The 12,363-nt window shown below is 41.6% G+C and overlaps 1 protein-coding gene across 1 annotated transcript in view; it reads right to left on the bottom strand.

The window, feature by feature from the left end:
* The window catches only part of LCP1 (lymphocyte cytosolic protein 1), a 52,282-nt gene extending 42,684 nt beyond the window's left edge, over positions 1-9,598 (bottom strand). The window contains exon 1 of the mRNA XM_042919832.1: positions 9,493-9,598. The gene's annotated coding sequence lies outside the window, so the exon portion shown is untranslated. The remainder of the gene's footprint in view (positions 1-9,492) is intronic.
* Positions 9,599-12,363: the final 2,765 nt, after the last annotated feature.

Raw genomic sequence — 12,363 nt, 5'->3', positions numbered from 1 at the left:
CAGGGGCTATGTTCCAAGACCCCCAGCGGATGCCTGCGACCACGGGTAGTACCAAATCTAATAAATACTATGTTTTTCCTTATACATACACAACTATGACAAAGTGCAATTTATAAATTAGGCACAGTAAGAAACTAACGATAATTAATAAAACAGAACAATTCTCACAATATTCTGCAATAAAAGTTATGTGAATGTGGTCTCACTCTCAAAATATTTTTTTGTACTGTACTCACCCTTCTTGTGATGATGTGAGATGATAAAATGCCTACGTGGTGACATGAGGTGAGGTGAATGATGTAGGTGGTGGGACGTAGCATTGGGCTACTGTTGACCTTTTACCTTCTGATAAAATGTCAGGAGGAGGATATTTTGCTTCTGGAACGCGGTTGACCGCGGGTAACTGAAACCGTGGAAAGCGAAGCTGTGGATATGGGGGGGGGACTACTGTATAGGGGAAAATAGCCCTGCAAAGGGAGGAGTCAAGCAAGAGAAGGTCACCAAGGAAGCCGTTGGGGGTTTAGTATGACTGGCCCAGGAGGCAGCCCCTAGAAGAGTTTGGGGAAGTGCCAATGTGGTTGCCTTCCTCACCAGCTCTTGTCTCCAGAAGAAAAAGCTTGGTGATCTAGGCTCTCCCTGCTATCTTCAGCCACGATGCTGACGACATCCCCTTTAGGTCATACAAATACTCTGCAGCTTCCTAATGCAACAAAACCACTGTGTCTAGAGGCCATTTTGGGTTTGTTTATATGGACAGGGATTCCTCCTTCTATCGCCATCTCCCATGTAGAAAATACAGCCCTACAAAGTGAGGAAGGAACTGGATATGTTAGAAAATGGGAAATGGGGCCCTGAAAAGTGAAGTTACTCCCCAAAGTCTCAAAGTGAGTCAGTGATTGGTCTGAAAAGCGAAGGAGAGCCTTGAGAATTGTTGTTTGGTTTAGCCAAGGTATGGGAAAAACAGAAGTCAACTAAACACTTAAACAACGTAACAGATTAAAAAAAAAACAAACCTAGGGATGCAAAATCCATGAAATGTACTTTATACCTCGGAGATGTCGATGGAGAGGAAAACAAGGGGAGAAGTTTCTTCAACCACGTCTTTCAGGAATGGCCTAGGCTCCACAGTTTACAGCCTCACCTATTGCAACAACACAAGCTGCCTTTCTCCTAGTCCAAGCCAGCAAAAATCCATTTCAGGCATCCAAAATCCTCATCCAAATGCTAATGATTCTGTCTTCCTTTGTGAAATTACATATACAATTGTATATCGATAATAAAGTAGGAAGCAGCGTGGTATGGTGAAAAGATGATGAGTTTTCTATGCAACTGCTTCTTGCTATGTGTTTTTGTACACATTCCTTAAACTAAAAAAAAAAAAATTTTTTTAACATTTCTTTCTTTCTGAGAGACAGAGCACGAGCAGGGCAGGGGCAGAGAGAGACACACACGCACAGAATCCGAAGCAGGCTCCAGGCTCTGCGCCGACAGGCTGACAGATGCAAGCCTGACACGGGGCTTGAACCCATGGACCACAAGATCATGACCTGAGCTGAAGTCGGACGCTTAACCGACGGAGCCACCCAGGTGGCCCTCCTTAATTTTTTTTTTAAGTTTATTTATTTTGAGAGAGAGAGAGAGAGAGAGAGAGAGAGAGAGAGAGAGAGAGAGAGATTGAGCACATGCGTGTGAGTCAGGGAGGGGCACAGAGTGAAGGAGAGAGAATTCCAAGCAGGCTCCAAACCCAGCACGAGCCTGGCATGAGGCTGGAACTCATGAACTTTGAGATCATGACCTGAGCTGAAATCAAGAGTTGGGCGCCTAAGTGACTAAGCCAATTAGGTGCTCCTTAAATTTTCTGAGCCTCAGTTTCTTCATATGTAAAAAAGCGATATTAGTAATGCAATTTACAGTGCTCACTCCATAGGGTTGTATTAGAATTAAATGAGACAGAGGATTTAAATTGTATACAACAGTGCTTAATGAAGGAAGGAAAGAAGAAAGCAAGGAAGAAATGAGTGGGGAAATAAAAAAAGAAGTTTCACAAAATCATCTTGGGGAATAAACGCAATTTCCACCATAAATTGTATCAAGTATTATGTAGAGTCACCACCTACAATCCACACTTAATTGTATGTATGTTATATGTAGGTCTGTATGTATGTAAATCTATATTTCACATCTGTTTTCTACCTTCAAATGGTCTTAGTGTGGCTCATTTTGGTTCTTTTAGCGCATTTCTCATACAGAGTTCTTGAAGTCAGTTGCAAAAGGTATTGCAGAAGTGCTAACTGACATAACCAGAAGTCAACAGCATTGGTATTGGCTGATCTGAGGTTGAGTGGTCAAGGGGCTTAGTCTTGCCTGAAATACTGACGGTGGAAAGTACCTTCTAACAGTTGAGGAAGTGTGGCCAGAGTGGGAAAATGTACAGCAATCTTAAGAAAAGCCTGACCACATCTCCATGAGTCACCAAAAGAAATGAGATCTATGAGTATCTGTGATGGGGACCATCGGGCAATGTCTCCTTAATCGCAGGTGTCCAGGGGACGGATTCTGTGAGTTTGTGCCCTACTTCTGTCTGCTCTCCACTCCCTCATTGTCTAGGCATTTTCTCTATGATTGTTGGAGCTGGAAAAATACCAAGACAATATGCAGCACACATTTGTATGTTCGCAATTACAACAGAAGCTTCTATTTATTCTTAACAATGTGACCTCATTTTCTATAGGCTCATTGGGGTCGTTGTTCTAGAATCTCTAATGACAAACTCATTCTCAAAAAAAAAAAAATGAGGACTAACAGATACATGGAGGCAGGAAGTTTGTATTAATTTGACGGGCTATACATATCTTCAGTCTGTTGGAAGCCACAGTTTGGTTGGCAAATATTTACCGATACCAATTTATACTGGGATATGTGATACATCTCATTTCTTGTGTCAAAATTTTAAATCACCTTTAAGAAACTGTGACTATAAAATGGGAAAGAGGCAGGGTGTAAATCTTGGTTCTGGCACTTAACTGGCTCTGGGACCTTGGACTTAATCCTCCACGAACCTCAGTTTGGTCATCTGTTAGAAGAATATGACGATATCAACCTTATGCATCTTTTGTGTTAAAATGTAAGAGTAAACATATGTCAAGTGTTCAGCACAACGCCCAGCAAATGGCGAGGGCTCGGTCAGTCCATAGTGATGATGAGTGTCGTGGAGTGACTGTGCAGACAGACTGATGGCATGGGGAAATGGGAAAGGAAAATGACCCCAAGAACAGTTCTAGGAAACAGACAGTGCTTTCTCTTATTTTATAGATGAGGAAACTGAGACTTGCTCAGGCTCCACACTTAGTAAAAGACCAAAATACGAATCCTAATTTGCCTCCAAATTTGCTCTGTCTTCTGAATATCATACCTATTTGTTTCATGCACAGAAATTACAGACAGTCAGACTCACAAACTTTAAAAAACTAAGATGCTATACAATATTAAATACATTCTATATTGTATACTTTATATATGATCGGACAGATTAAGTATCCCAATTGCCTTTACTCTGTTGTCAGAGGAAAGAAACAAAGGATCAAGGATATGTTGATGAAAAGACTTCATCTGAAAGACAACAAGGGAAGGGAAAAATCTGAAAAATTTCTCAAAGGTGACCATAATATTCTATCTTTCCAAAGGGATTTTTTTTTTAATGTTTACAAAGCATTGGAAATGACAAGGAAAGTTCATTTCACATTGTCAAGATGAAGAAGGGGGGCGTAACAGCATAGGCGTTGCTCATTTTTTTTCTTACTTTCACTTTGCATGTATCGCCCAGATTTCTCCCCTAAGGACCCCCCACCCCCACCCAGTGAAAATAACGTGGGCTGATGATGTCAAGGAGGTGTAGAGGACCCACATTTTAAAATGTTACACCAGAGATGAACAAAGATGCAATTCTAATTCTAAATTTTGTGGGAGAAAAGGAAGAAGATGCAAATTTTATACACATACATTTGTACACTTCTTTACTTCATATATTTGGGTACACAGCTTAGATAAATTTCGGTACTGACTACCCGACTGAGGGATCAACATGCAGGGTGTTGTTTAAATGCAAAGTAATTATTCCATTAATTCACTTCCCCCTGAAAGTACAACCAGAGAAAAAAGGAAAACAAATTATCCGGAGATTGCAATTCACATGCATAATTAATTCGCCTGCAGAATTCGGTGTCTTGGCTTTTCTGCCTGTGGAGAACATAATCTCTTTTCCATTTTCGTTCAGCCACTCAGAAAGATGTGTGCGTGTGTGTGTGTGTGTGTGTGTGTGTGTGTGTGAGAGAGAGAGAGAGACAGAGAGAGAGAGAGACAGAGACAGAGATAGAGACAGATAAGACAGATAAGGCAGAGAGCATCCACTGGCTATGTAACTGCTACTGGACTAAAACACGAATCAATGCTGCAACCACAGGACTGTGGCTGTGCGAGTTCCTCAATTTAACATCGCAGCTTTTCCTTCCACCAGAAAAAACCCAATGACCATATTTGAGAAACAAGCCTCCTTATAACTTATAAATGGGGCTGACACACAGGCGTGGCTCTGAAGTCGAGCAAAACTCATTTTAAGCCCCTAAGTGGGTCACTTTTTACGTCTATTTTTCAACTCACAATTAAAACAATCTTGCATTCTTTCACAGTTTTTAGGACACTTATGTTTGGCCACGACTGTACAATTAGAGATATGGGTGTTCCAGTGTAAATACTAAATTGTCTAATTTATTTGTGTCTATCAGTCACAACAGTCAAAAATGTGAATAAAACTTGACCGAAAGTATTCTAACCTTTTAAGACTGAAAACTTTTCAAAGCTTTTGAGGATAGAAATCATATTTTGTGACCCATGCAGAGATCGATAAATGGGTAAAAACTAAATAGTCAAGTGCAGAGAGGTGCTGGGTAGATACTGATGGTGATGGTGATGAAGGAGAAGGAGAAGGAAAAGAAGAAGAAAAGGAAGAGGAGGAATCTGTTTGATAAAAGCAATTGGAATACAGATCCTTTTATTTGGGATAAATTATCATTATTTGAGCTCAACTCCAGAGCTTAGGTACAAATAAGCCCCATGATCTGCTGCCTGTTTATTCCAGGAGAATATTATTTCTCCTGGAATTCAGCAGTTATATAAAAAACTGATTCAAATGTAGAAAATTAAAGTAATAAACCATCTGAATGGATTGACTTTCTTCACATATGAAGATAACACCAGTAACTGCCTCACAGGATCGTAGGGATGACTAAATATATCAGTATTGGCTAAAACACAAAAAAATACTCAGTCCCGAGTGAGTAGTACCCGAGTGTTAGCTATCATTATTAGGGTGGTAAATTGAAATTCTTTCTTCCCCGCTCTATTGCTTGCTGTAGGTTACAAGATGAAGCGATGATGAAATTACTGGGAAGACTGATGTAATTACTGAAACTTGGCAAACCCAAAACAATGGGGGCAGTCAATAGTTTAAGGAAATGGACTCAGAAGGGAACTGAGGAAAGCCACGGGAGATGCCATCTGGGAGCAGCTGTAGGGAGATGCCCCTAAAAATGTGAACGTCTAATCTGGTGGCAACTTCTCAGAACTTCAAAATGAAAACAGCATGAAACATGGACGCTTTTGATGTAAGTGCCTTGCCATCTGGCAAAACAGGGAAACTTGCAACTCTTGGAATCTGTTGACACTGGTTAGTTTGACATTTCGGTGGAGCTCTAATGCTAATGTTTATTATGCCCGCAGGGCTCAATATGTAGATGGCATAGCATCATTTTGGTTGGTGGTTTCTGTGAGTTGGGAAACTAGCTGACAAAAAGCCCTAAAGAAACAATTAGACTACTATAAATAATGTTACTCTGCCACAAAATCTATTAATCATAAAGTCTGGTGCCTTTACAATCTTGCTTTATAAATTTTGACTCTTTGTTAATGGAATCTTATGAGCAAGTTTGTTAATTTTATTTCACCTAGACTGATATCAAAATGTGTTTGCCCTCTCTCCTCTATATATGGAGGGTCTTTATTCTACAAGTAATGAGAAGTTGACTTGAGAACTTTCTAGAATAATCCAAAGTAACTAAGCAAAAGTTACTAATATCTGTTCTTAGGTTCTCTGTCATCAAAGAAGCCCATTATCAAGTACAATAGTTTCAGTAAGTGTAGCTAAGTTTGAGGTCATTGACTGTGTTTAGGCCAAAATAATAAGATTGTAATTTTGTCTGTTTGTGATGGTCATTGGGAAATTTCCTAAATACCTTGAACTCAATGTCCATTCAGTGCTTTGAGGCTAAAATGAAGAATAGTGCTTTGGCAAAGAGGAAGCACGGTAGAATGCAAAATACCGTATGATTACTATATCTTCTTTCACAGCCATCACTGTGAGGAACTCAGTAAATAATAAGTTCGTAAGTGAAATCAAAGAAAAGACCTCCATGCATCTCTAAGTAGCTGAGAGAAAATACGTGTGACAAATTTTCAATTCAATAAATATCATTAGTGCTGACCACGTGCTAGGAGAGCTAAGAAGGAGCTCAGGCTGTCAAACAAGGAATTGAAACTTAAGCAATTATGCTTACTGCTATACTTACTCTAAGATCAAAACGTTAAACAGACACACACACAGAAGAAACTGTTTGTGGGGCAAGGAAGATGGCCGAAGGGTTCCATAGGGAAGACTTCCAAAAGGACTCGTTTCTTGAAGTGAGTCTTGAAAACTGACTGTAAGTTTTATAAATAAGAAAGCAATCAGAGCAACAGTTGGAGCAAAAAGAAGTGAAAGCATGGAACTTTCTGGCGGCTTGTGGTCTTGTGCACCCAGAACATGGGCAAATGAGGGTGGGGTGAGAGGATGGAGGGCAGCCAGAGCAGAAGGAAGTGACAAGAAATAAGGTTGGGGAAGTGGTTGAGGCAAGTTTGTGAAGGCGTACAATTCTTTGGTAAAATTATACATTAATTAAAAGAGGATACTTCTTCATTCTCTAAAAGAGGATTCTGCACTCATTACATGAAACCCACAACGGTATCTCTTACTTATAAAGACAAAAAAAGCTTCTGGGTTTATTGCAAATTTTTTTCTTCTCTCTTTCTCCCCCTCTTTCCTTTAAAATTATGAGCACCAAGGTCTCCTCAGTCAGCTTCAGAAATAAAAGCTTCTAATGATCTACATCTGGGAAAAAAATATGCTGGTGTGGAAGAAGGGATCTAGAAGAGACAGATGCTTATAGAGAAGCAATATGGAGCTGGAAATCATGACTATCTAACATCCCTCGACCCCTCCAATAACCCAGTGACAGTGGGCCAGTTGCTTCCACGGTGAGCCCCCCCCCCGCCTCATGTCTAAAGGCATTATGTGAGATAATGCTTAAGGAGTGGCTACATGTTGTAAGTAGGTATAAATATTATAATATAATAATATTGTTATTACTTGTCCTCTCTAAGTAGGTCGTATTTGAATGGGACTTTACTTGTTGGCCTCCCTTCCTCACAGGGACCAGAAGAAGGTTTATAAATGGTATTAAAATACTGAAATTGTTTCCCAAATTACTGATTGTTTCAAGGCATACTTTGTAAGTTAAAGGAAATAAAATTTTAAATGTGACCAAGAAAAGCATCCTTCAGATAGCTAATGAAATGTCCCACCATAACAGTGCTTGATCAATGGGTAAGACCCAGAAGATTCTTCCCTGATGCTACTGGGGGTGAGCTAGACAGAAGAGAAATGGATATTTTATAGCGTATCAGGTTGACACTTTAACAGTCTAAACTTGATTTAAATCAAGAGACTTTTTTCTCTACTTTGAATTAACTTTTTCATATTCCATTTTATTTCCTTCCAAAGTAAGGAAAAGACTGACATACCTTCACACTCTAATTTATTTCATTCTCATTAATATCTTTACTGGAAAGAAGATAGAGCATTTTTTTAATTTGTTCTTTTCTGGGGCTCAGGTCCTCCTCCCCCAATTCCACATTTTTGCTAGTTTAAAACCACTCACGAGAGATGTGTAAATATCGATGCCCACATTTTGCAACTTTCAGAAATTCACATTTATAGGTAAATGGCTAATTCCATTCAAATTTGCTGTGCAGATGGTTCTTTGAAATGTTTTATTTAATAGAAACCAATTATGATAAATTTATGTAAATTCAAAACTAAGACACGGCGAATAAACCAGCGTTGTTGACTGATAGGTTTTTTTTTTTTTTTTTTTTAAGTTGCCCTGGGGAACTAACTTGAAAAAATGAGTTGCTATCCTTGAATAAGAAAAATTGGGTTTTGATAAGTACCCTGATAAATTAAGCCATTTCCAGTCTGAATGGCTTTTATGTTTATCATCTGTCAATGGTTGTTAATACTGTTGGATAATGATAATTAAATGAATGCCGACGCTACAATATTTAAAGTCTATGTTTCAACAGAGCTTCTGGAGTAAATATTCCATGTCAACTTTATCAGAATTTCTGATGTAGACAGAAGCCTTTCATCCAGAATTTAACGGCCATTTGTTTGGTCATCAGCCTAAGCAATAGTTCAAACAATTCCGCAAAAACAGTACAATTAAGCCACGCAAATTGCTTTTATTTTTAGAGAGTAAATGAAGAAAAGGCGCCTCCGATTCCTCGTGGTTATTAGACATACCCATTAAAACCACTGGCACCAAAATCACTCAAATAACCAGTAACACACTCAGCAACATATGACTCAAGACGTTAATACATCCACTCAAATGCTGTAAAGAAACTTTTTAGAAAAACAGAACCACGGGAGCTAAAATTAAACTACTCCCACCAGGCCAATGAGCAGCACAATCTAAATGATCAATACCCACTTTCCTGAAAACATTTTAAAGTAGATCAAATCACAGTAAATAGCATCCCTGAGATAAAGCAAGAGAAATAAATCAAAACATGGTTTGGTTTGAAAGGGGGGAAAAAAAAAGGGGGCACCTGGGTGGCTCATTTCGTTGGGTGTCCAAATTCGGCTCAGGTCAAGGTCTCACTGCTCTTGAGTTCGAGCCCTGCGTTGGGCTCTGTGCTGACAGCTCAGAGCCTGGAGCCTGCTTCAGATTCTGTCTCCCTCTCTCTCTGCACCCACCCCCACTCATGCTCTGTCTCTGTCTCTGTCTCTGTCTCTCTCTCTCAAAAATGAATAAACATAAAAAAATAAAAATAAAGTAAAAGGGAAAAAAAGAATCCTGGTTTTGGGGGTGCTAACTGTGGATAACTAGAGAAGAAGCCACCCCACAGAACTGAGGGGTCCGACTCTGGACAGCCACATGGGGTGGCTACAGCTTGGCTGGGCAGTTAAACGGTGACATGGTTCACAGAGGGCTCGGGTGACAGGTGCTCAGATCTCAGTCCCCTGAAGGCAAAACCCACAACCCACAGAAACAGAGCCGCCCAACCAGGAAAAACATCATGAGCACTTAGAAATGACAAAAAGACATTAAGAAATTTTACCTTGTTGAAAAACTGTCCTCAGTGGTACTGGCGTGTGACCAGAAACCCCCTCCTTTCTGATCTGCAGAACAACTTTGTCAAACCCGGGTACGCGGTCACAAGGCAGGAAGTGACTAGAGTGACAAATCATCAGGCAGGAAAGAAATAGATTTTGTCTTTATAAGGACATTTTACCTAACTTTTTTTTTTTTCTCGTGTCTCCTCCCCCACAAGAAATCACCTGACAGAACAGGTCACACTGAAATTCAGAAACGTCTTACCACTTCCTTTTTATAAGCATTTTTCTCTTCCCTTCCCTTTCTTTCTTCTCTGTCTCCTAAGCTCTGGGCTACTTAAACCTGTCTGATTTCAGATAACAAGGCAAGGTCAGCCTGCTACCTTTACTCCTTGCTCTGACCCCACTTGCAAATGCAAAGCCCAGGTGCCTGGCTACTTAGAGCAAAGACAAACAAATGATTCGTTTTGAGTGAAGTAGCCAAAGGAGAAGGTGGAAATCCACCTGAAACAAACTAAAAGGGATTTCTTTGGGAAAGCTCCGCCCCGGCCGAAACCTAACCTCTCTCAAGTGTCCCTGAACACCGATCTTATTGGAGCAAACAAAAACAAAATGGTCTCTTTAAGGGGAAGGGCCTAAAAAGAATGGCCACTATATTATTTACTCACTTTTATTTATAGAACATCTATGTGCTAGGGATCTCTTTAACCCAGTTAAAGATTTCAATTATTTAGACGTTTCCTATAAAGAGCACCAGTGGACGACACAGGCAGCTGCTGTAGTTAAATAGGTAGCTGAATTCCTTCTTACTGACCAGATTTATTTTTTGAATGCACGGTTTATAATGTTAGCAAGTAATTAAAAAAAAAAAAAAAGGCTCTATTCTATGTGCAAACCCTGGATGCTTGTCTTGAGGGCAAATTCCCATTGTCCAAAGTAAGTGCTCGAGTGCTCATGGCCTCACAGAGGCTGTGAAGGTTGTGTAGTGCCCGGAGTAATGTTAACTAAGTATAATCTTCACATTTGCCCCAAACTGTGTATGGCTCCAGCGGTCAGCTACTGAGGAATGAAGATATACGGCGGTGCTTTAGTCTGACAGTGAGTTGACCATGCTTGATCATTCTACATGCTTCTGTAGTTGCTAGGAGCCTGGAATCCCCCCAGTGGGCACTCCGGTCGGGGAGCTGCTCTTATGCACCTTTTGCTTCTTTGAGGTCTCCTCTAGAAAGTTCCTGCTTCCAACCTCAAATGTTAAACCAAGCTGTTTCTAGTTTATCTATTTCATTGGCCAGTGATGGGGCAACTTCTTGGTCAGAACCACACAGAGGCCATCTTGAAGAAGAGGGTGGGCAGAGTAATGGGGAGAGATGGTGGAGATTTGGTCCATTTGAGAAGTGGTTAACCTCCAGAGAACTACCAGCCCTCCAGTGACTTCCAAGGAAGACTGGGAGGGCGAATCAGACCCTGTTTGCTCCGTTCCATCATTACTCCCAAGTAAGAGATTGCAGAGGGATTTCAAGAAGCAACTAAATTCCTCTGGGACACCAAGGAAACACCTACGCGCCACTGTGACAGTACCCGTCATGCTACAAAGCAGCTGGCGGTTCCTACTCTGGTGGGAATAATCACCATTCTGAGCCCCGCAGCAGGATTCTCTAGATAGTGTCCTGATGGTTTAAGGATGAAAACCATGTGAAACGTGGATCCCTCTAATCTGGTTCTACGTCCCAGGTTGGTCTGACGAATGGAATAAAAACACCCCCGCAGGAACATGTCAGAAAGGGAAGGAGAGACTCCTTTCGTTTACCTGGGAGGAGGAAAGGGGCAGCATCCTGTGTCTACCGGTGCCTGGTCATCGGAGACCTGAGGAATCTGTAAGGAAGAGCCATCTGTTAGGAGAAGGGGCGAAAGGGCTGTGAAACACCGAGGCAGGTGTAGATGTGGGGCAGGGCGGACGCGTGAGGACGGTGAATCACATACGGTTATGACTGGCAGTCAGACGAAGGATTTAGGGTTCCAGACAGCATCTAGATTCTAGAAGATGAAAGCCATTGAATTGTGCCGCTTAACCAGCGGGGCGAGGGAGGAGTCTTCTCTAGCGGGAGCTCAACTTGGGCTCCACCTTGGCCGCCCACCAGCACCTCACCCACATCCTGGACTGCTCCCTCCAGAGAAATCTCTTTATCTGCCTCCCAGGGGCGTGTCTACCCAGATACAGGCAGCTGTTTAGACGTGACATCCAGGCTTCTTCAGAGGGCAGGATTTTATCACTGTCGGTGTTGAGAATTGCTGGGGCATCACGGCCAACATGCATCAAACGGGACTTTCCATTTTATTACTATTTCTCTGTTCTCTACAGACCACGCGCTTCGGGTGGCCCACACCCAGAGAGGACCCGTCCCACGTCTGCCACTTCTTGGCTGGCCCATCCTTTGCCTTCTCTCTACCCCTACTGCCCTCCCCTACTCCTCCCCCCCGCCCCCCGCCCCCAGCCCTGGGCTGCTCAGAAACCCGCAGCCTCAGTCTCTAATTCCACCTCAGCCGCTATTCTGCTGCCATTGTGTGCTGTTGAAGTCACAGAAACACAGACATAGAAGGCTATGAATTCAAGCTGCCTGCCTTCAAATTCCTTCTCAGAAATACTTTTGCTCGGTTGCATTAGCTTCCTGAGAGCAGGCAGTTCCCAACCTGGGGTCCCTGGACCTCGAAAATTATTATGCACAATTTTGTGCGTATGTTTTTTTTTCCTGGGTTCATCGTATTCTTTACTGTAATGTTAAAGAGATCACGGGAGGTGCCTGGGTGGCTCAGTCAGTTGAGCGTCTGACTTCGGCTCACGTCATGATCTGGTGATTCGTGAGTTCAAGCCCCACATC

The sequence above is a fragment of the Panthera leo genome, chromosome A1 (assembly GCF_018350215.1).
Source record: "Panthera leo isolate Ple1 chromosome A1, P.leo_Ple1_pat1.1, whole genome shotgun sequence".
Lineage (NCBI taxonomy): Eukaryota > Metazoa > Chordata > Mammalia > Carnivora > Felidae > Panthera > Panthera leo.
The sequence above is the reverse complement of the archived record's forward strand: the minus strand, read 5'-3'. Positions and strand labels throughout refer to the sequence as shown.